Below are 12931 nucleotides of genomic sequence, written 5' to 3'. Positions count from 1 at the left end.
CTTTCGCATTGCGAATTTGACTTTCGCATTGCGAATTTGGAAAATCGCGTTGCGAATTTGGAAACTGAGTTGCGAAATTGGAATTCGCGTTGCGAATTTGAGATCACGTTGCGAATTTGAGATCGCGTTGCGGATTTCTTGGTCATTTTGATAAATCCAAAAAAAGTTGGTTAAATTCGTATATTATAAGACATTTTTAGTCACTGAGATTATTTTCTCTTTTAAATAAGTTGTCCAAATTTCTAAAAGAATAATCAAACTCTCGAATTATCTAAAATATCAATTGAACTTCTTTATCATGATATCATTCACATGTGAATTGTCAAGTCAGCATCGTAAACCATCACGTCAACATTAACTGTCGTTTTAATATCATAACAATCAATGACGATTTTTATCAATAAAAGAAAACATTAATACGATTCAAAAGTTTAAGAATTTAATTGATAATTTATTTTTTGTACGGAGGAACAACTTAATAATTTGAATTGAGCATAAATATTAGAATATCCCTTAAGCCCAAGTCCGTGTGCTTTAATTTGGAATGTGTACGACATTTTAATTTAACTCCAACAAATTTTATTTCACTATACTTAAATTTCATTTCATTTAACATTCATAATTTTTTAAATCAAGTTATGACTAAAAAATAATACATATCAATTAGACTAATACACATTTTTTCACTTATTCAATTAAATATTTATTCTTAGGAATCCAATCTTTGTTATCATGGCATTTTTTATGGGTAAATTACATCATTAATCACTCAACTATCTTTCCACTCCTATTTTGGTCACTAAAGTTTATTTTTTAATTTAATTACTTAACTTTCAAATTAATCCTAATTTAATCACTCTAACTATCATATTTATTTTTTATTTTAATTATATATTAATAAAATAATAATAAAAATTTCATGTCATAAAATTATTAATAAAACAAATTAGAGTGATTAAAACATGATCAATTTGAAGGTTGAGTAGTTAAATTGATTTTTTTTAAATTTTAGTGACCAAAATAGGAGTGAGAAGATAGTTGAGTGATGAATGACGTAATTTACACATAAAAATGCCATATACAATAATTCTGTTAAGTTTTTAATGGCGAGATACCAAAATAAAACATAAATAATTTTGAAACATAAATAATTTTGAAACATATGAAGTTTAGGTATCAAAACGAAACAAAATAATAATTTAGATAGTAAATTTGTAGTTTACTCTAAATGAAAATATAATAAATAAATATTTAAAAAATTAAATCAATATAGCAAAGGGACACAAACCATTATTAAACAAAATATAAAATGTATTATTAACTCTCAATTGACATCAATATAAAAATAAAAGATTATTCTACCTAATTTTAAGTAGTTGTATTTATGTTATTAATAAATTAAAATTTTTAAAAGATAATATTATATAACCACCTTAAAATTATTTTAAAAAATCTAATTTAATCTATTTTCTTCATTGCGCCTTTTACACTTTCCCTTTCCCTAAGCAACCACATCCTTATTAATGGTTCAAGAATTTTATGTATATGAGCACGCGAACTCTGTAGAGAGCCGACGATTGGTCTTCAGTTCGGCGGTCTTTTACCCTAAAGTACTACTTTTTTACTTTGGTGACTTGATCTCACCAATAATTGAGTCTCGGTCTCCTCTTCGTAAATCAAAATACCCATCCTCAAAAATGTTGATAACTAGAAGTTTCCTTTGACTTTTCCACTTTCAAATGTGGAAGAAGAACTTGAAGAAAGGAAAAGTCGAAGTCGAAGGAGATGGGTTTCGGGATGCTTTTCTTGAACTCTTAACAAATATCTTCACTGTGCTCTCTTCGTATGTGATTATTTATACGTCTTCATGCTCGTTTGATTCAAGTTCAAAGCTTATTATACTGAGTCACTAACTTTTACTTTTCTTTTTTCTTTTTTAATTTTTGTTGATCTGCAGGCCTTCATTCACTTTAATTTACCCCTTGTACGTAGCTAATCTTAACTTTCTCGATACACATTGATGTGCTGAATTTGTGTTTAAATATTATATGATTTGAACTTAGCATCTGTGTAGATGATTTTGTTTTACTTTCCCATATTTGAAATTGCAGGTTTGCTTCGATTCGCATTGTACAGACTAATTCTTCCTTAAAAAATCAGCAATGTTTGATGTACTGGGTTCTGTTTGCATTGATTACAATGGTGGAGCTGACACTTGGTGTATTTTGAAGTGTAAATCTGGGCTTTTTGAGTTGTAACTGATACTAGTCTTGATGGTTTGATCGAGGTTTCATTTGTTTTGTAGTTCAACTTGGAAATTTTTTGTGCTTGTTAGATAATTTGTTGGAACAAGAGTGAGATTAGACCTGCCATTAGTGTTGGATGTTTACATTTTTGCCAATCTCAATTTTCACTAGGATTTCTCACTGAATTTTGTGATTGTTTTTTTTATATTGGCAGGTTGCCTTTCTGGCCTTATGCAAAGGGTGTTACAACAATATTGCTGGTGACACCCTGCTTTGGTGGTTCTTCTTATGTCTTCAACCTTTTTATTAGACCTTATTTTTTAGATAAAACATGGGACATAATGTTCTTCCAAGAAAGAAAGGCACTGTAATTCACAATCCGGACGGCATATTTGATGACGCTGACTCGAGTACATTCATGAATGGCCGGACTCAGAGAAACTAAGTACTGGTCTGGTAAGTTCATATAATTCATCAATTTTGGAATGATGTACTTGAGTTAAGGGATGGTATATATATATGTAGATGAAAAACACAATGAACCACTTCAATGGAGCATCTAAACAGGGAAGATTATATGAAAAATGTGCTAAAAGTTCACCAAATCTGGAGTTGAATGCAATGATATGTTTTGTTTTCCCACGATATAATCATAGGAGTTCCATAGTTTCTTTGTATGTGAAGAGTTTGCTTGATTTTCATTAAATCGATCATTGTGATTTGTATGTAATGATTTTTTCAGGGAAATGTTGATCTTAGCTATGGCAATAAAGAGGTAATTTGTTCTCAAAGAGAGTTCAAAAGGAATGGAGCTGTGTACTTTGTCTGATAAGTACTTCAAGTGAAAATTGTCTGAAAGACCACCTTCGTGGGAAGAAACACAAGGCCAAGGAATACAAACTCCGAGTAGGTGAACTTTTGTGGAGGGAAACTTGTATGTCATATTTAGTGCCAAAGAAAGCTGAGGGGGTTGTTTCTCTTGGTAATTGAGTATTGAGAGATTGACCGGCCTTCTAAATCCGATCACCAAACCAATTAGATGGTGTAGATGGAAGAAGCCAGAGATAGGATGCATAAAGTTAAATACGGATGGATCTGTAGATGCAAAAAATTCAAGTTTTGGTGGTTTATTTCGAGACCACAAGGGTGAGCCATTATGCGCTTTTGTATCTAAAGCTCCTCAAGATGATACTTTCTTGGTTGAACTATGGGCTGTATGGAGGGGTCTCATTCTTGCTTCAGGTCTAGGAATTAAAGTAATATGGGTTGAATCCGATTCAAAGAGTGTTGTGAAAACTATTAATCAAGAGCAACCTTATGGTCCGAAGGGTAGTCGTTGTTTAAGGGAAATATGGAAACTATTAGCCAAGTTTGAGACGTATTGTGTCACTCATTCATGGCGCGAAAGTAATAAAGCAGCCGATCATCTTTCAAGGATGTGTGTTCGGGAGAATGATGTTGTGCTGTGGCCAAGTGATTTTCCTGATGTACTTCACAATATTATCAAAGATGATGCTCTAGGCACTATTTATTTTAGACGTTAATTTATGTTCTCGACTTTATAATTAAAAAGAGTAAAAAGAAGATTCAGAAATTACAGTCAAGGTTCTTGGCGTTAGTTTAGGATGTGTTTGTTTCCTTAATATGTCATTTATTTCTCTTTGACCCTATGCTTAACACTTCAATGGTAAAATCAAAATGCCCAAGTAATAACGTTGGTTTTGAGCCAAAATCTTTGATGGTAAAACCAGTATCTAATATAATTATGAAGAAAATGACTTTCATTTTTTTTTTTGTAAATAAATGTCTAATACAGGGCCAAAATTTTTTACACACAAAGTTGATTGATATTTTATTTAAAAATTAAAACTTAAGGGCCACTTTTGTTTGTGTAGACCTGATTTATCATTTTTATACTTATAGTATGTTCACATCAATTTAACCCTCAAATAGTTTAATTATATCATTCTATATCTTAACTCTAACTTAAATCTTAAATCATAAATTTTAAACCCTAAACTATAATCTCATAAACCTTTAATTCACCCTAATCTTAATTTAAAACCCTAAATAATAGTAAATATTTTAAACATTGACGCAAATGAGTAACTTCAATGACTAAATTAATACGAAAATATTATAGAAACGAAATGATAAATTGAGCCTATTACAAAGACAAAAGTGACCCTTAATGTAACCCCCTAGACCCGCCTATGCGTTTCGACTAAGTCTAGTGGATCACATTATGATTATTAAAGACAATTTTGGAAACCGTTATTCCATCAATATAAAATCACATTATAAATAACATGAAATTATAAACAAATTATAATATCAAAATCCAACTCGTAAATATAGTACCAATAAATAATAATTTAATTTAAAACTTGTCTTCAAATTCAATATCACAATAACCGAGCAGTATTAGCAAAAGAGTTATCATTATAAAATCCGATATTTTAAATAAGGTCCATGTCACCAAAATAAAGTCAACTTGCCAGATAAAACATTACAATTTGATTTACTTCAAGATATGTTGATCCTCCAAGTGCTCGAACCAAGGTATCTAACCAACAGTATCTGAAAGGGGAAAACATTTTCAAAAGGTGAGCTAGGCTCAGTGTCCCAACATTTCCATAAACTCACAATAGGTACAAATCATAGTCCAGTAATCTCACAAATTCGTAAAAGAGTTTAACTTTTGAAAATCATAGTTTAAACCCTTTTTGGTACACCATCAGTAGTTCCCAAAGTATTTCCATATAGCTTACTTTATGCACATAGCAAAAAGAAAGCCGACTTAAGGATAGGCTATGAAGCTTGTATCCTTAAGCCCAAGTCAATAAGTCCATATAGCTTACCCTAAGCACACAGCAAAGGAAAGCCGACCTAATGAAACATCTTGGGGCCCTCAAGAGTCACATTAAGCCCAGTTAGCTTGATCAGAGCTATTCCATCGTATTTCAATTCCAAATTCAATTGCACCGTGACATAAATTCCATAAATCCAAAAACATGGTAATCATATACCATTTCAAAACAAAAATTAGATAGCAGCCAATTCCATAAATTGTCACATTAAATTGGTGCATCCATAAAACAATAGCCAATGAATTCGGTGTACCACATATTAAACCAATAAACAGTTCAATAATAAGTAGGGAACACACCTCGACAATAGGTTCAAATAGCAAATTTACTGATTGCTGGTTTCACCACGCTCTGCTACAATTTTCGAACGGGTGAATACTGGCACACGTGGTTTAACTGATCTAGAAGAGCTGGGTCGAGCTGTCGAACGATCCGGAGAGTCTCTTGTACCTTTAAACAATAATAATCTATCAGTCCCAAATCCTATTTAATTGTTCAAGCTAGTCTTCTTAAGTATAAGCATTTTTCGAGTTTGACTATCAATTTGAGGTATTTCGAGTCTGAATTTGGCCAAACGGATTGCGGAAACGGAATCAGGACGTCAAAAAATATAAAGTATGACTTTTCAGAAATTCAGATTCTTGGTCAAGTCAAAGTTAACCACTTTGACCATCGATTTGGAGACCTTCGGTTTGAATTTGGTGAACGGACTGCGGAAATGGATTTGGCACATCGAAAACTATCAGGATAGGTATACTCGGAAAAGATTTACGGTCGTTAAGGGTCGGTCAAAGCCATTTTAAGTTTTAGTCAAAGAAAGTCAACGGTCAACGGTCACGGTCAACGGTCAACGGTCGGGTCGGGTCAACGGTCTGGTCGGGTCAACAGTCGGGTCGGGTCAACCCGGTTCAGACCGGTCAAACCGGTTTCAAACTGGTCAAACCGTTTTCCAGCAGCTTACTCTCCCTGCGGCGGGCGTGCGGCGCGTGAACAGTGCCACGGTGTCGGAAAATTTCCTAAAAATTATTTTGAGCGATTCCGAGATACTTACAACGATCGGTTCAAATTTTTGAACGGCGGAGAGCTCGTATTTCACTCGGTCGAATCTTTGACTGCTCCACCTCCTCACGCCGCCATCGACGGCGAACAAGGTTGACACCGCGGACTCGAAACGACAGGAACACGATGGTGCAGGAGGTGTCGTAACGGAACAACGATCGGCGGTGAATTTAAGTTTTTTCCCGGCGATAGAGCTAAAAAAAACGACGATGCTTTGACTGAAAATTCCCGACGTTTGGCAGCGTTCACTTCAATTAATTTGAAGGGTTTGTTCCTCGCTTGATGATGAACACAACGGTGGTTTCAATTTTACGATTGGACGTCGAACGGCGTCGGAATCGGGCTTGGAAGTAGGGTACGAGAGAAGGAAAATTGAGCAAATTCTCAATTGTGTTTTCTGATTTACAATCAGAAACCACGCTTAAATTATAAGCCTGCCGACACTCCTTGAGGAATTCAGGGCTTGGTCCCTGAATTTCCTTCAACTTATAAAATGGCCTATAACTTTTCATAAATTTTAGTTCAGTCTTAAATTTCACCAATTTTCACAATTAAACGTCCAATTTCAATTAAATATTATTTTGTAAATTCGGGTTGTTACAATTCTCCCCCTCTACAAGAAATTTCGTCCTCGAAATTTACCTTATGAGAATAGTTGAGGAAACTGAGCCTCCATTGACTCCAATGTCTCCCAAGTAGCTTCTGAGAGGCCTCGATTACTCCACTGAACTTTGACCATTGGAATTCGCCTATTCCGAAGAACTCTTTCATCTCTTTCTAAAATCTGAATGGGCTCCTCCTCATATGATAAATCCGGTCTCAGCTCTACTTCTTCACCTGAATAATGTGACCTGGATCTGGACGGTATCGCCTTAACATAGACACATGAAAAAACTCACGAATACGACTGAGGTGGGAAGGCAACTCAAGCTGATAAGCAACAGGTCCAACTTTCTTCAGAATACGATACGGCCCAATAAATCGTGGACTCAATTTACCCTTACGCCCGAATCTCAATACTTTCTTCCACGGTGAAACTTTTAAGAAGACCTGATCACCAACCTCAAATCATATATCTTTCTTCTCTGATCTGCATAAGACTTCTGCCTATCAAATGCCTCTTTCAAACGTCACATATCAATCTGACTGTGTCCTCCGTCTCTCGCACTAACTCAGGTCCAACGTTTTCCTATCACGCAACTCAGTCCAACAGATCGGAGTGCGACATTTACCCCATAGAGTGCTTCATAGGGTGCCATACGAATGCTGGTCTGATAACTGTTATTGTAAGCAATTCAGCCAAAGGAAAAATTTCTCCCAGCTACAATGAAAATCGATTACGCAACCCGCAACATATCCTCAAGTATCTGAATCACTCTCTCAGATTGACCATCAGTTGTGGGTGAAAGGATGTGCTATAATCCAATCTTGTTCCCAAAGCCGTATGTAGCGCCTTCCAAAATCTCGAAGTAAATCTCGGATCTCAGAAAATAATAGACAATGGTACACCATGCAATCTGACAATCTCTGAAATATACAATCTTGCCAGTCCAAAGTATAATTTACTCGCACAGGAATAAAGTGAGCTGACTTTGTAAGTCTGTCAACAATCACCCAAACTGAATCTTTTTTCGAAGGAGTCATAGGCAAGCTAGTAACAAAATCCATAGTAATACGCTCCCATTTCCATTCAGGAATCTTAATAGGCTGTAACAACCTGATGGATGTTGATGTTCTGCCTTAACTTGTTGACAAGTCAAACACCTCGCTACAAAATTTGAGATGTCCTTCTTCATGCCGATCCAATGATACCTCTCTCTCAATTCCGATACATCTTTCTCCACCGGTGCATAGCATATGGACTACTATGAGCCTCAGTAAGGATAGTCTGTCTCAACTCAGCATCATCAGGCACACAATACCGACCTTTGAAGCATAGAACTTCATCCCGGTCAAGGCGTAATCTGAGCTTGTCCCCTGCTCTACTTGCTCAAAGATGGGAAGCAAGGCTATCAAAGGGCTGCTTAGCCTTGATCTCATCAACCAAGGTCGGCTTACTTGCAATTCTGCTAACAAAGTGCCATCATCATAATTCATCCTGGCCATTAAAGATCTCAACTCCGATACCGTCTTTCGACTCAAAGCATCCGCTACAATGTTAGCTTTCCAGGTGATAATCAATCATACAATCATAATCCTTCAGAAGCTCTAGCCAGCGCCGTTGTCTCAAATTAAGCTCCTTCTGGGACAGGAGATACTTAAGCTCTTATGATCCGTGAAATATAACTTCTCTTCATAAAGATAGTGTCTCCAAATCTTCAAGGCAAAAATCACTGATGCTAACTCCAAATCGTGAGTAGGATAATTACACTCATGAGGTCGCAGCTGACGGGATGCATAGCCACCACTTTACCTTCATGCATTAAAACACAACCAAGTCTGAGTGTGAAGCATCACTATACACTGTAAAATCCTTCCCGGACTCTGGTTGAATTAACACCGGTGCTTGAGTCAAAACCGCCTTTAATTTCTCAAAGCTCTCCTGTTGTACCTCGCCCAGTCAAACGACACATTCTTCCTTAAACTTTGTCAAAGGAGAAGCAATGATCGAGAAGCCCTCAACAAAACGTCGATAATAACCAGCCAAGCCCAAGAAACTGCGGATCTCAGATACGTTCTTAGGGTCGTTTCCAATTCATAATAGCCTCTATCTTGCTGGGATCGACCTGAACACCTCGCGTAGAAATAATATCCCCAGAAACGACACTTCTTGAAGCCAAAATTCACACTTGCTTAGTTTGGCATAGACGATGCTCTCTCAAATCCGCAGAACGATCTTAAAATGCTCGTCATGCTCTGCCTCAGTACGAGAATAGATCAGAATATCGTCAATGAAGACCACCACAAATTGATCCAATATGGTCGAACACCCGATTCATCAATCCATGAAAGCTGCAGGAGCGTTCGTCAAACCAAAGGCATCACTAAGAATTCATAATGACCATATCTAGTGCGAATAGCCTTTTTGCATATCTGATCCTTTAACTTTCAATTGATAATACCCCGAACGAAGATCAATCTTAGAGAATACAGTAGCTCCTCGCAATTGATCAATAAATCATCAATCCTGGGTAGTGGGTATTTATTCTTGACCGTCATCTTGTTCAATTTCCGATAGTCAATACTAATCTTAGCGACCCTCCTTCTTTTTCACGAACAGAACTGGAGCTCCCTATGGTGAAGTACTATGTCGGATAAATCCTCGATCGAATAATTCTTGCAATTGGACTTTCAACTCTTTAAGTTCCCTTGGAGCCATACGATAAGGTGCCATAGAAATAGGTGACGATCCCGGATAAGTCTTAATCTCGAACTCTACCTCTCTATCAGGAGGTAACCCAGGCAACTCCTCCGGAAAAACATCAGGAAACTCGCTAACTGTACGAATCTCCTCGATCGTGGACAATGCACCCTTGGTGTTCAAAATACAAGAAATGAAGGTCTCATATCCCTTCCGGATCATACGATCAATTTCCATCGCTGAAACTATATTGGAGAGATAACCACGCCGTTCACCAATTAACACAACAGTCCGACCATCTGAAGTCTTCAGAGTAGCCCGCTTGTATTCGCAATCCAGCTTTACCTTGTGTTTATTCAACCAATCCATTCCAAGAATTAGATCGAACTCCTCTAAGGAAGCTCCATAAGATCAGCGAGAAAAATTCTCCCTAACCTCGAGAGGACAACGTCGGAATACTTTATTCACTAATATCGCTTGTCCTACTGGACTTGTAACTGTAATAGTATTTTCAGTGTTCTCGATCGGAATCTGAAGGTTTCGAGATACTGAGCTCGATACATAGGAGTGAGTGGAACCATTGTCCAATAATGTAAAGTATGGGGTAGAATAAATAGTAAATGTACCTGCAATAACCTCAGGCTCATCTCTGTCATCACGACATCTAGTTGCATAAACCAAAGCTGGCTGTCTAGCCTCAGAAGCTGTTGGCCCTCTATTTTTGCTGAGGTCGGGCTCTATGTCTGTCCTGGACGCTGATCCTCGAGTCTTTCCTTGACTACGATCTCTAATTGGGGTCTGTACTGTAGTCTGCGAACGCACATGAGTTTGGGTAGCGGTCTGCTCAAACGAAACTAACTGAGGACAATCCCTCCGATAATGACCACTAGATCCACACTGATAGCAAGACCCATATTCTTACGACACTCTTCTGAGTGCTGTTTACCACAATACTCACAAAGGGGCCCATTATATACGACGAGGAACCGCCTCGACTGACAGCTAAAGGTGAGGATGTTGCAGGCCTGAAACGTGTATTGCTTCTCTGAGGGGCTGAAGTACGAGTCCTCTTTCCCGACTGTGCTTGATGACTCCATCGGGCCTGAAAATTTCTTAGATCGATCTTGATCAACACGCTCTCTACCAGAAGCTAAAAACCTCCACCTCTTCCGCATCTTTGGCTCTGCCCACCAGCACATCAAATATCTCATCCTGATGGGTTACAACTTGCCTACGCAGCGTATCTGAGTCCAAGGGCAAATTTACGACATCGATCTCTCTCCGTAGGTACCATACTGAATCCTACTTCAGCAATTTCAGGAACTCGTCTCATATTCAGAAACAGTCATGTCTCCCTGAACCAGGTCTTGAAACTGTTGTCGTCTCGAGCTAAGTAGCTCTCCCAGAAAACGACTCCGAAAGCGATCCTTAAAGAAATTCCAGGTCAAACGATCGTAGGAACACTACTGGTCACGACTCCCACCAAGTGTAGCATTACCATCTAACATTGCTACAGCACCCAGATATCTCTTAGTTGAGTCCAAACCCAACTGATCAATACGTCTCTCTGTATCCTGGAGCCATCCTCAGCTTCAGTAGGAGCTCCACCAATCTGTCCCCCAAAAGTTCTAACTCCATTGGCAATCACGTCTGTGAAATAGGAACTCAATAAACACCAGTAGCTCTAACTGCTCCATGTATTAACTGCAGAAACTGTCTACTAAAATTCTCATCCAATGCAACTCCAGTAGACTCTGACTCAATATCGGTCGCTCCTATCGGTGTAGTCATGCAATACCATCGGTAGGTGGCATATTCGTTGGTGTCGTAGGAGCAGGATCACCTATTGGAGGTGGGGATCTACTCGTATCTCATCAATCGGATCTGCAAATCTAGCTACTCGACCTCGTCCACGACTAGTTCGACGACCACGTCTAGCACTCATTTTGGTAGATCTCGAGATTACTACAGAAGTAAACTTAAGGTTAGATAAGCACTTGGAGTCTCGAACATAGTTTAAAATCTTAATAACTTTGTGACATGGCCTTAGTAACTCGTTTTGTAAAATATTTCAAAACTGTATTTTCAATGTGGACTCATACACAGTCCGAGGGTTAAAAACCAAAAGCTCTGATACCAATAAATGTAACCCCCTAGACCGGCCTATGCGTTTCGACTAAGTCTAGTGGATCACATTATGATTATTAAAGACATTTTTTGAAACCGTTATTCCATCAATATAAAATCACATTATAATAACATGAAATTATAAACAAATTATACTATCAAAATCCACTCGTAATGTGTACCAAAAATAATAATTTAATTTAAAACTTGTCTTCAAATTCAATATCACAATAAACCGAGCAGTATTAGCAAAAGATTATCATTATAAAATCCGATATTTTAAAATAAGGTCCATGTCACCAAAATAAAGTCAACTTGCCAGATAAAAACATTACAATTTGATTTACTTCAAGAGATATTGTTGATCCTCCAAGTGCTCGAACCAAGGTATCTAACCAACAGTATCTGAAAGGGGAAAACATTTTCAAAAGGTGAGCTAGGCTCAGTGTGTCCCAACATTTCCATAAAATCACAATAGGTACAAATCATAGTCCAGTATCTCACAAATTCGTAAAGAGTTTAACTTTTTGAAAATCATAGTTTAAAACCCTTTTCTGGTACACCATCAGTAGTTCCCAAAAGTATTTCCATAGCTTACTTTATGCACATAGCAAAAAGAAAGCCGACTTAAGGATAGGCTATGAAGCTTGTATCCTTAAGCCCAAGTCAATAAGTCCATATAGCTTACCCTAAGCACACAGCAAAGGAACGCCGACCTAATGAAACATCTTGGGGCCTCAAGAGTCACATTAAGCCCAGTTAGCTTGATCAGAGCTATTCCATCGTATTCAATTCCAAAATCAATTGCACCGTGACATAAATTCCATAAATCCAAAAACATGGTAATCTATACCATTTCAAAACAAAATTAGATAGCAGCCATATTCCATAAATTGTCACATCCATAAAACAATAGCCAATGAATTCGGTGTACCACATATTAAAAACCAATAAACAGTTCAATAATAAGTAGGGAACACACCTCGACAATAGGTCAAATAGCAAATTTACTGATTGCTGGTTTCACCACGCTCTGCTACAATTTTCGAACGGGTGAATACTGCACACGTGGTTTAACTGATCTAGAAGAGCTGGGTCGAGCTGTCGAACGATCCAGAGAGTCTTGTACCTTTAAACATAATATCTATCAGTCCCAAATCCTATTAATTGTTCAAAGCTAGTCTTCTTAAGTATATAAGCATTTTTCGAGTTTGACTATCAATTTGGGGTATTTCAAGTCTGAATTTGGCCAAACGGATTGCGGAAACGGAATCAAGACGTCGAAAAATATAAAGTATGACTTTTCGGAAATTCAGATTCTTGGTCAA

The 12931-nt window shown here is 37.3% G+C and overlaps 1 long non-coding RNA gene across 1 annotated transcript; it reads left to right on the top strand.

The window, feature by feature from the left end:
- Nucleotides 1–1510: 1510 nt before the first annotated feature.
- On the top strand, nucleotides 1511–2150 carry LOC120138898. The gene is made up of 3 exons (XR_005517571.1): nucleotides 1511–1843; nucleotides 1958–1984; nucleotides 2112–2150. It is a non-coding gene; the product is annotated as an uncharacterized LOC120138898 (long non-coding RNA).
- Nucleotides 2151–12931: the final 10781 nt, after the last annotated feature.

Source organism: Hibiscus syriacus, unplaced genomic scaffold, assembly GCF_006381635.1.
Source record: "Hibiscus syriacus cultivar Baekdansim isolate YM2019G1 unplaced genomic scaffold, ASM638163v2 tig00110716_pilon, whole genome shotgun sequence".
In the NCBI taxonomy this organism is placed as follows: Eukaryota; Viridiplantae; Streptophyta; class Magnoliopsida; order Malvales; family Malvaceae; genus Hibiscus; species Hibiscus syriacus.
This window is presented reverse-complemented; position numbering and strand designations above follow the sequence as displayed.